This window comes from Marmota flaviventris, unplaced genomic scaffold (assembly GCF_047511675.1).
Source record: "Marmota flaviventris isolate mMarFla1 unplaced genomic scaffold, mMarFla1.hap1 Scaffold_43, whole genome shotgun sequence".
Lineage (NCBI taxonomy): Eukaryota > Metazoa > Chordata > Mammalia > Rodentia > Sciuridae > Marmota > Marmota flaviventris.
Genome location: NW_027288260.1, coordinates 1,147,612 through 1,159,993, shown reverse-complemented (window position 1 = coordinate 1,159,993; position 12,382 = coordinate 1,147,612).

Sequence of the window (12,382 nt, the reverse complement as noted above, 5' to 3'; positions counted from 1 at the left end):
CGGGCACAGGCTGGGGTTATCTTTTAGGTGGGTGCAGGTCTGGGGCACTTCCTCCATGGCTTCAGGAGGGCACAGGCCTGGGGTGCCTCCTTGGTGGCTTCAGGAGGGCACAGTCCTGGGGCGCTTCCTCAGTGGGCTTAGGCCTGGGGCACCTCCTTGGCAGCTTCAGCAGGACACAGGCCTGGGGCACCTCCTTGGTGGCTTCAGCAGGACACAGGCCTGAGCCGCCTCCTCAGTGGCTTCAGCAGAGCGCAGACCTGGGGCACCTCCTAGGTGGCTTCACAAGGGCACAGACCTGGGGCGCCTCCTTGGTGGGCTTGGGAGGAAGCAGGCCTGGAGCACCTCCTTGGTGGCTTCAGGAGGGTGCAGTCCTGGAGTGTCTCCTTGGTGTCTTCAGGAGGGCGCAGGCCTGGGGCACCTCCACAGTGGGCTCAGGCAGAAGCAGGCTTTGGGCGCCTCCTTGGTGGGCTTGGGCAGAGGCAGGACTGGGGAACCTCCTTGGTGGCTTCAGGATGTCACAGACCTGGGGCGCCTCCTTGGTGGCTTTAGGAGGGTGCAGGCCTGGGGTGCCTCCTTGGTGGGCTTGGTTGGAGGCAGGCCTGGGGAAGCCTCCTCAGTGGGCTCAGCTGGGCACAGGCCTGGGGCGCCTCCTTGGTGGTTTCAGGAGGGTGCAGGGCTGGGGCACGTAATCAGGTGGAGGCAGGCCTGGGGTGCCTCCGCCATGGAATCTGGTGGGTGCAGGCTGGGGTCTCCTCCTCAGGGGCTCTGGCAAGTGCAGTCTGGGTTCACTTCCTCGGTGGGCTCTGCAACTGAGATATCTAGAAACTGCACTGTGTTTGCAGCTTCCCGTGAGGAAAAAAACAAAAAAAAACACATGCAATGTTTAAGGAGCAAAATGGAGTGCAATGGGGCCAGAAGGATAAGGGCAAGTTTGAGGAAGAGAATAGTAAGACAAGAATTCCAACAGTCAGTAACCAAATCATATACGGCAGTTGCCATGGAAAATATTCTTTTTGAATTTTTTAAATTGCAATTTTTTGACACTTAAAAAACTTTTATTTTCACTAAATTAAATCCACATTAAAACATTCTGAAAAGGTACATTTTTTTTCATTTTTAGCAAAGTATTATAAAACATAAAGACCCCAAAGACAGAATACTTGACCTTTCTAATTGAAAATCAAATTAACAGTATATTAAATATTTACAAAACTCTCTTTTAAAAATACTTATACAGTTACATGCAATTTTGTAGAAATTACAAAAGAATGGCTAAAAAATGGAAGAATATTCCTTCATTCCTAAAAAGAAAGCATGTCCAATAGAAGCTGCAAAGGTTTCATTCTTAGCACCAATGCCTTATCTCTGCACATGGGAGAAGTGATACACGTGGCCACCATTCCTTCCTCTATGTGAGAAGGGATTTGTCCTGGCCCTTTGGCCTCCAACAGCACAGTAAATGGTTTTATAGAGTACTGCAAGAGTGGACCACATGCCTCATATAAATTCAGCCCTGGGACTGTTCAGCAATAGCCTCATTAGACTCCATTGCTTTCAGTTTCACCTGACTTGTTACTTGCAAATCATCTGTGCTTTGGAAAGGATGGCCATTGCTTCTCAGCCTTTTGGCTAAGATCAAGTGTGGAAAGGATGGCCAGCCCTGCTCAGGATCCACAGGACCATCCTTAGAGAGGAGGCTGAACAGGGAGATCATTTCCCTCACAACCTTTAGGAAAGGCCAGCAGTTACCAGGATAGGAGACTAGCATCAGACAACACCATGGAGGTTGGCTGCAAACACACTACCCTGAATGAAGAAAGGCCGCAGTGGTGTGAACAAGCTAACTCCCTTAGAGTTAGCAGATGGTGCTGGCTTTTTAATACCCTGTCACATATGTATGTTCAAGAAAAATCTTTTGTCTTTATTTTTATTTTAACTGATAGCTCCCATTTCCTCAGTGCTCATTAGCAATTAGAAGTTTTAATGTTAAACACTTTCCAATTTTTGATATTACCATGGAATAAAAGTTAGAAAATAAGCTGAAAATTGAGTATTTTGCTTAAAAAATCAGAAAGATACACTTATTTAACATAAGTCCATCCCAACGCTGTTCTACCTGGGATTGTACATTCCTCTGTCCCCTTCAACACATGGCAGGCTATGAAGGCAGGTTCTGAAGAACACAGCACCATGCAAACCCATCTGGTTCTGGGTAGCAGGACAGGATGGCTCCCGCAGGCCAGGATGCTGTATCTTCAACTGATTATGAAGTATTCTAGTGAAGTGAAAGATGCTTTGGGTGCTTACTGACTGGCTACATTTGGAGAAAGACTCATTAGCAGTAACTCTGCTAGTCAAGGTCTGCTCATCCAATCCGAGACTGAACATGGGTATAGGCTTGTGGGTGGGCAAGATTCCCTTTGCATCTACTTCTCATGTTGAGTCACTCAGTTCCTGACTGCACAGCCTCGCACCACACATTTACATTCAGAGAGGACCAGAGATTTTCTGTGGCTGAGACATAGCCACTGCTAGGTCAGGACTGATACACTGCACTCTGAATATCACACTTTAGATGGAAGTTTTATTTTAATTTTTGTTACATTAGGGTTAACCCCTAATATTTATCAAAACAGTATTAAGTGTAACAACATTTTCATTTCACTATAATGACACTAATACTTAATAAGATTTTATTCTTTTGCTATGAGACAATTTGAATTAGGCTTTATTTAAAATATTTCTTTGTTTAAAAAAAACAACAAATTGAAACTTTAGCTTTAAGCACATATCCAGCCATTGTGATAGCCTTCAGTAGTATCAAAACCATAAACATTTATGAGCATTCTACTATTCTTGAACACAACAGGACAAACTCCAATCTGGTGCTCTCTAAGGCAAAGTTGTGTCAGCTCTTGATATTTGATTTTTTTGTAGTGTTGGATTAAGCGATCCACATCACTGTTACTTCCAGAACTATATGTAATACTGTGTACCATGAATAAAGATGAATACAGAGGTCAATTCCGAATAGCAAAGAAGTAAAATTCTACTAAAACAATACTACAAAAATTTACATAAAAGTCTTTCATAAAAAAATGTAAAAAAAAAATCTGCTTTATGTTCCTTGAAGTCAGGAAAAGGATCTAAAATTTGAAGCCTCATAGGAGTATTGCAAGTTCAAACCCAGCCTCATCAATTTAGTGAGGCCCTAAATAACTTAGAAAGATCCTGTCTCTAATAAATAAATATGTATACTTAACACTGAGCCACTCAGTGTTTAAGTGTTCCTGAGTTCAGTCCCTGGTACCATAAATAAATAAATATTTTTTTTCTAGGTAATGGTTATAACTTTCAAGTTTGTGCTTAGATATAGATGGAACACCAAGTAGGGAGAAGAAAAACAAATACATTTTTTAAGGAAGTATTATGTGTGCGTTTAGAAGAATGCTATTTCTGTATAATACCCTTAGTGTACGGAGCATGTGTTTATCTACCCAAAGGAACACTTTTATTTCTCTATGGTCCTTTCCCAGTATTGATTTCTAGATGTTTTAGTCAGCTTTTTCTCTGGTGTGACTAAGAGACCTGACAAAAACAGTTCTAGAAGAAGAAAATTGTATTTGGGCCTCACAGAGATCTCAGTCCATAGACAACTGGCTCCAATCCTCAGGGCTTGAGGGGAGGAAAAACATCACACCAGGAGACTGAGGTGGAGCCAAGTGGCTCAAGACACAACACTAGGAATCTATGATGTGGAGGGGAGGAGAGGAGAGGGGAGGGGAGAGGGGAGGGAGAGTGTGCATGCCAGAGAGCGAGCACACACTTAACACAATAAAGACAAAATATGTGCCTCAAATTCATGTCTCCTGGGAACACTCTTTCTCCAGCCACACCCTAACTGCTTTCAGTTACCACTCAGAGATTAATTTACTACTTGGCTTAAGACTTTTATAACCCAATTGTCTCACATTTAAACCTTCTTCTATTGTCTCACACATGAGGTTTGGGGGGACACATTGGTAAATCATACCACCGGATTTGAAGAAAAAGAGTCTGCTTGTATCAATGTCAAGGATAATTCTATTATAATATTTTTATATTCTCCCTTTAAAAACTGAACTCACACAAGAAAGATTATGAAACTAATATTGATTCAATTATTCTCCACATTTCTAATTAATAATTATTTCTACTAGTTCAGAGCAGCCCTTAGAGTTCACTAAATCAAGGAATTTTATATAATATTGGATAAGGAAAGCTATTTATAACCATTATACTAGGGCTGATAAGTCTTAATCCAGGAAATATGCAAAGGTTAAAATGCAGAATGAGTATGTTTTGACAATAGCCAAATTCTGTGACAACAAAATAAATGAAGCTCCACTGGAAAGACAGAAATGAGGCTTGGGCCCTGTGCAGGGTGGAAAGAACCCAGGTGTCCTATACTCTCCCATCAGCTAAGTTTTCTTACCCACAAAGGGAGAAATGTTCTGTCAACCAACTGTCCTCTCTACATGAAGAACCACTTGTGAGGCTATCTCTTATTCATATATGTATTCCTTGTGCTGGTTAATATTGGGGCTTCAATGAATGTTCACTGGATCTGCTTGAGAGGAGGTGCTCTCTTCTATGAGCAGGGATGTTTCCTTAGGACTCACTGTAACTTGGAGGACATCACCTTCTATTTACCTATGGTCTGATTCTGAGATTAACAACTCAACTTCTGGCTACCAATTTGACATTTCACCTTCTATGTATTAAGAATGGAATGCATTGGATAAATGCTGTGAGTGTTCTGGTTGTGATGTATTGTTTTCATATATCAGCCACCTGTGAAATGAGTAATTGAATATTTTAAAATGCTGAGGTTGGGCAAAGGCTCAGCACCTGCAGTGCCCCTCTGGACAGCGTGGACTCTGAAGCCAGATGGCCCAACTTGGGATCCTGACCTTGCAGCTTCCTAATTGTGACCTTGATCAATATATTTTTTTTTACTTCTCTGCACCTCATCAGGAAAATGACTGGTCCTAGTACTTACCTTATAGGGTTGTAATGAGGATGAAATGAGCTGACCTATAAAAGCACCTACAGTAGTATCTGATGATCGAGCAGAAGGCATGAAAGATGCCCAAGAAGGCATGAAAGATGCCAGTGTTGATTATAATGATGATGGGGGTGAAAGACAGTGGGGTGTGTGGCTGCTGCAGCCTGATCTGTCTCCTCTTGAACAAATCCACTGAGATCCACTACAGACAGGGGCAGAGAGGGTGTTCAGCAGCTATTTTCTGGATGAGAAAGGGCATATAGGAGTGGCTGAGAAGAACCTAACAGCACACAGCAGCAGGGGCCTGGGGTCCAGCTGGGACTTCCTCCCTCATGGCTTCCCCTCCACATATTTCATCTTGTCCCAGAGCAACACTCTGTGCCAGCACCTTCAAAGGGAATATGTGGAGCAAACTTTGGCGGGGGGTTGGGGGGCGTGTTCCATGTAATTCACACTTTGTTTGTCTTTTCTCCCTCTTCTCCTTACAGGAAAGAACAGCTGGAGTCAGCCGCCAGGTGAATTTCTGATTATAAATTCCCTTCTCCCCACCACTGGGTCAGGGTACAGGGTCCAGTTCTCCCAGTATGCTTTGGTATGGTGGGTGGCCCCCGTGTGGCCATGCTTGTCACAACATAGAGTCTCTGGGGTCACTTTTGCTGATGATGGCATTTCTCCTCCATTTTCATGCAGACATAATCAGAGAAACTTAATGGGAATCATAGCAGCAGCCACTTACTATCCTCTGGGCCAGATTTTGTGCCAGGAATTCTCTCTGTGTTGCCTCCTTTGGTCCATAAAACCCCAGTATAAAATAAGCTTTGATATCCTCCCTGGTGGATGAGGGGAGTGGGGTTCAGAGAGGTTGAATCATTCCCCCTGGTTTACACAGTGAATGTGTGGCAAGACTAAAATCCAAAGTCTGGCAGTTCTGAATATTAAGAAGTTATTTCCATTACATGGAGTTTCATTTGCTTCTTGGCCTCACACATGGAACTTCAGAAAATGAATCAAGACCATAATGCATGGTTCCCACACCTGCAGATGCTTCCCAGCAAACAGTCCTCACTGCAGGCTGCTGCAGAGACTGCAGGAGCCTCTGGGTTCTAAGCATTTCTCTAACCCTCCTCCTTCTCCCTCTCAGAAGAGGCCCCAATGACAGGGAAACCGTGGACCCTGCTACAGATGGTAAAGAAAGGCCATCTTGTAAATACCACTGCAAACTGCTTATGTATTTATAAATATAAATAATTACACACACATTATTATTTGTTGGAAAACCACTTACAAGGTCTCACAGTAGACTTTTTAAAAAATTGTATTTTACTGTTCCTTTTAGCTATGTATGACAGTAGAATCCATTTTGACATAGTTATACAAGCATGAAATATATTCTTGTATCTTAAGCCAATGCTGTGCTCCTAGAGCTGACAGAATTTGGGCAGAGGAGGTGACAGGAACTTGGACTGCTTGCAGGGAACCATTTGAGAACACTGGCCTTTGAGAACCTGTGATTGGACAACCTTGACCCTTGAGTGATCTGCATGGTGCTCTCCCCATACATCATGCTGCTTAGAAGAAACCATTGCAGTCAGAACCATCAATTTCCCTGCAGAAATATATGTCAGGATTTCCAGGAATGTGTATGTATAGTGAATGGAGAGTTTCTTGCCTGCACCTAGCTTGGACTGTAGAGGTCATTGGGGGTGGACTGTAGAAGAGGGCTAGATGAATTTTGATGACAAGGTCAGAGGACATTTTCTAGAGAAATTGCAGCAGCTCATGACTCACAGAGGCAGAGTGGGAAGAAAACCAGACTACTCATCTAGATAGATTTATACAAACTGAGAACCCTCGAGGAGACAGGCTCACCTTATATCACACAGCGCATGAGCAGCAGAGGTTATATGATCCAGGTCTCAAGACTCCCTCCAGCATATTCTTGATTTTCATTCCCTCCAGACCAATGAGGTCTTCAATCATGCATAAGTTCACACTGCCTTTGGAGTCTTTTCTATATTGACATAAAGAGCACATTCCCAAAACTGATTATCCATATATAGAAGAATAAGACCAGACCCTCATCTCTTACACTGTACAAAATCCACTTAAAATGGATCAAGGAATTGGACCAGAAACAATGCAACTCCTAGAAGAAAACATAGGGTCAACACTCCAGCATGTAGGCACAAGCAACTACTTCCTCAATAGGACCCCTAAAGCTCAGGAAATAATGCTTTGAGTAATAAATGGGATAGCCTCAAATTAAAAAGCTTCTGCACAGCAAAATAAACAATTGGGAATCTGAAGAGAGAACCTACAGAATAGAATGAAATCTTTGTTAGCTACTCTTCTGACAGAGGAGTAATATTCAGAATGTATAAAGAACCCAAAAACTTAATGCCAAAAATCAAATAACTCAATTAATAAACAGGCAAATGAACTAAATAGATACTTTTTCATAAAAAGTGGAAATTGCTAAAATATTTTAAAAATGTTCAACATCATTGGCAATCAGGGAAATGCAAATCAAAACTACTCTGAGAATTCATCTCACTCTAGTCAGAATGGCAGCCATCAATAGTACAAAAAATAATAAATTCTGGAGAGGATGTGAAGAAAAAGGAACACTTTTACACTGTTGATGGGACTGTAAATTAGTACAGCCATTATGGAAATCAGAATCCAGGATCCTCAAAAGGGTAGGCAGGGAACCACCATATGACCAGCTATATCACTCCTAACTATTCATCTTAAAGACTTAAAGTCATCTCACCACAGTGATACATGCACGCCCATGTTTATAGCAAGACAATACACAATACTCAAACTATGGAACTAGCCTAGGTGTTCATCAGTAATGAACAGATAAAGAAATGTGGTGTATAGACACAATGAAATCTTATTCAGCCATAAAGAAGAATGAAATTATGACATTTATAGGAAAATAAATAGCACTGGGGAACATAAGTTAAGCAAAATAAGCCAAACATAGAAGGTCAAGGGCCATATGTTTTCTTTCGTATATGGAAGTTCAAGAGGAAAAAGAAAAGAGCAGTAGGAGGAAATCAAAGGGAGACGAGTAGAACAGAGAAAAGTTACCAGGGGGAAGGAGGAAAGAAGGGAAGGATAAATACTGTGGAATAATATTGCCCAAATTATGTTATTATATTGTGTGCATAATAAATCCCACCAATATGTACAACCATAACACACCAGCAAAAAATATGGAAAAAAGAACACATTCCAAGATCTAGTGTGGTCTTGGAATGTGTTCTTTTTGAATGTTGAATGTTTTGAGATTAGCATTAATAAGCACTGGAAAATAATATATAAATCCCCAAAGCTCATCTCAGTTCATGTAAAAGAATAAAATAAAATTTAAAACACCACACAAACCTTTTTTTTGTGTGTGTGTGTGGCCCAGGAAATTGTATCCACTATTTTCACAAATGTGGTAAGCTTTCCACTGCTTCTGTGAGAAGAGGATTATTTACCAAGATAATGATGATAGCCAGCATTTATTAAATGCTTCCTGCATCCCAGACAGTGGGCAAAGTACTTTACAAGCATTACTGCATTTAACTCTTCGTCAGCTGTGTGAAGCACAGGCTCACTGTCTTTATTCTGCTTGTGAGGAAGCTGGAGACCAAAGAGCACAAGTTATGTGTCCTGGGTCACATGGTTCACCAGGATGTCTCTTCCCAAAGCCCATGACCTGAGGTACCATGCTGAGCATCCAGATGTACTGGGCAGGGGAGTGTGCTAGGCCCAAAATAACTAGGCAGAGGCTCTGCCTAGCAGATGTGGAAATGGTTTATCCACACAGTGTGTTAATATATGACAGAGAGAAATATAACATGACTTTGGAGCAGATGAGGAGTATCTAATTTCCAAGGGGGGACACTTGTACATAGGTTTGCAGATAGGAATGAGGTTGTCTGAGGAGGTGAAAAAGGGCACTGCAGACAGGTGGACCTGTTTGTGTGGGAGGACCCTTTGGGAAGGACAAAGGGCTTGGTGAAGATAGAATGATGGAGCCACTTGGAGGTGTAGCAGGGCAGGTAGGCAGGGGCCAAGAGGGAAGATGGCCTGAAAATTAAATGCCAAAGCCTCTTCTTCCTTGGTGGGCAGGTTTGCCTTCTCTATGTGCTCAGTTCACTTCCTGCCTTATCCACCATTGACATCTTCTCTGCCTATTTGCTATTCACCAAATATTGGTCAGGAAGGCAGCTCCAAAAATTTTGACTTCAGCTTAGGGAAGATGGAGCTGGTTGAATATTGGAGTTTATCTAAATGTACCCTGGGCTGGTTATTCATGGGGTCCTTCAACCAAACTGCTGTGAACAGTGCAGGATGAGATAGAATAGCCCCAGAGGGAGCAAGAAATAAGGGGTGCCCATTGCTTATTCTCATAGTCATCTGTTTATTTACTTATTTATACAATATTTCTTAGTGACTTCTATTTACCAGGCTGCAGGCAGGATGTGTCACAGATAACATCATGTGTAACAGTCCCAAAGCCTCTATGAAGCAGTTGTCAGGCCCCTGTACCAGATGAGGACCTGGTGCTCAGGGAGTGCAGGAGTTCTTAGCAGGGTTGGCATTCCCACCTGAGCCCTGCAGCCCCACCCTAGGACCTCCCTCCACACAACCCTAGGCTGCAAAGGCAGAAGCCCACAGCTGTGGCAGTGACACTGGCTTCTCAGAACACAGAGTGGTCCCAGGCCCACAGGGAACTGATGGAACCCCCATACACATTCACCCTCTCATGAGACCCTATTTTGTGCTAAGCCCCATGTAGAGTACTGGAGAGGAAGCCAATGACTGGAGCCTATTTATGTGGGAAAATATGCAATATGACTCTCCAGATATCTTCACACAGAAATCACTATTTCTTATCCAACTAGTGCAACAGCACAGAGGGTGGGAAATAGAGGGAAGAAATTCATATCTATTTATTTTTGGGGAGGGATATATTGGGGATTGAACTCAGGGGCACTCAACCACTGAGCCATATCCCCAGCATTATTTTGTATTTTATTTATAGACAGGGTCTCACTGAGTTGCTTAGTACCTTGCTTTTGCTGAGGCTGGCTTTGAACACATGGCCCTCCTACCTCAGCCTCCCAAGCTGCTGTGATTACAGTCGTGCACCACAAGAAATTCATATTTAAAGAGCACCTACCATGTATCAAGTTCTTTGTCAAATCTTTGACCAACATCGTCTCATTGCAACCCAATGGAACAGGGAATGCTTACCTTTATTTTACAGATGAGGCTTCTGAGGGTCAGGAACAGCATGGCTTGGCCAATGTCAGCCAGATGGGAAGGATAGACCTGGCCTCAAGTGGAGGTGTTATATTGTACCAGGAGCTGATATTTTGTACCAGGACAACTCTATGTTTGTTATCAACTACTTTTTGTGCCAAGAACTTTTGTGGCAGTCTGGCAAAACCCACGGATTCTTTCTGAGAATACTTATTTGAATCCATAAATAAAATATAATATGCAGTTATAAAAGAAACTGGTTGTTAAGTATTAAATAGAGTTAAATACTTAAAAATTTGAACTGTCAAATACATGCTTCATTGTGTTGTACTAAAGGACAAGACCTAGTGGCAGGTTGAATACTATGATAACCTTGAAGCTGCCATGAGCATAAACAATACCTTGAACTAATAGGACATAAAATTATCTATAATTTCTTTTGTGGGCAGTTATAGGCATTGGGGATATTGGTGGAATTTGTTACCTGTATTTGTTAATTGAAAGAGATGATAAATTTTAGTTAAAGGCTAGAATCTTAAAGGTATCATTTTCCACCCAAGTTCCTGGACCCCCTAGATTCTGTCTGTGGATAGCAGGTTAAAGGTGCCACTTTATGGCTTTATGTTATTTAGTTCTATTCAAGGGGCATTTGATAAGGATCTGCCTGTGTAAGTCATATTTTGCACCACAATGTGGTAAAAAAGGAAAGACAGAAAGTCATTGATAGAGAGGGGAGAGACATGAAGAAGCAACAAATCTTTTCAGCATGAACTATGAGACAGGAACCTCCCAGTAGCCCCTCTCATCCACAGGGGATGCATCCAAGATCCCTATGGATCCTGAAACAAGGTGATGCAGAGCCTGACATACACTGGGTGTTTTTTGTTTTTTACATATACACCCACACCTAGGATAAAATTGAATTTACAAATTAGACACAGTAAGAGATGAACAGCAATAACAGATAATAAATATTTATAATAATAGGATAAAATAAAAGTTATGCAATGTGCATGCATTCTCTCAAAATATCTTAATCCTTCATTGCACTCTAGTAACATTTTCAGATAGTGGTAGACAGCAGATAGCTGAAACTACAGAAAGGGAAACCCTAGAGGGGTGGACGCTCTTACTGTATCTTATGTGCACCCCACTTTAGCATAGGAGGAAGCTGGGTCCAGAGAGTTGAGGAGATCTCCCAAGATGTGAGGCTGTGCACTGGTGCCCAGCATGTGAGCCCCAACCTGTCCTACACTGGGCACTACTCCCCATCAGCCTTGGAGGAGGACATTGAGTCTTTATGGAAGGATGGGAAGTTACAAGAGCCTGAACTTAAGGAGGAAAATTGTTCACTTTTGCTTATTTTGTAGCCAAAAGCTAGGTCTCTTGGATCGGGTTCGCCTTTCTAATCCTCGTGGTAGCAATACTAAAGGAAAGCTATTTACCCCTCTGAATGTAGATGCCATAGAAGAAAGTCCTTCTAAAGAGCCAAAGCCTGCTGGCTTAAACAATAAAGAGTGCTTCCGCACCGTCTTCCGCATGAAAGCCTACGCTTTCTGGCAGAGCTCCCAAGGTAAGGGCCTCCTGTCCTCCTGTCCTCTGCCTGTCTCCCCGACTTCTGCTCTCCTGAGCACACCTCCTCCCCACCTCCCCTCCTCTCCTTTGAAGAACTCTTGAGTCCCCAAAGTGCCTCTCCCTTCCCTCCTTCTCCCTCATCTCATTCATGCATCAGGGCTCATAGGACAGGAGGCTCCTGAGTTAGCTGCTTTCCTGGCTATCTCCAGGGAGCTGGGGGCAGGTTGCCATGGTTTCTGAGGTGGCCCTGAAGGGCAAACAGCTTTGCAGGTCAATTTGAAGGCAGAGACCAGTTGCACAGCCATCGGCAGATGGACGCCTCAGTACCCAGGTCTGGGGGGAGGAAGAGGGGTCAGAAAAGCCCCCCCCACCATGTTGAGGAGCCATAGGAACAATGGCCTTGTATGCATCTTCTACTCATGAAGAGGGAGGGCCAGCAGGAAAGCAGTGACTCCAGTGTCTGAGGCCACTGGGTCCTTCACTCTCACCATA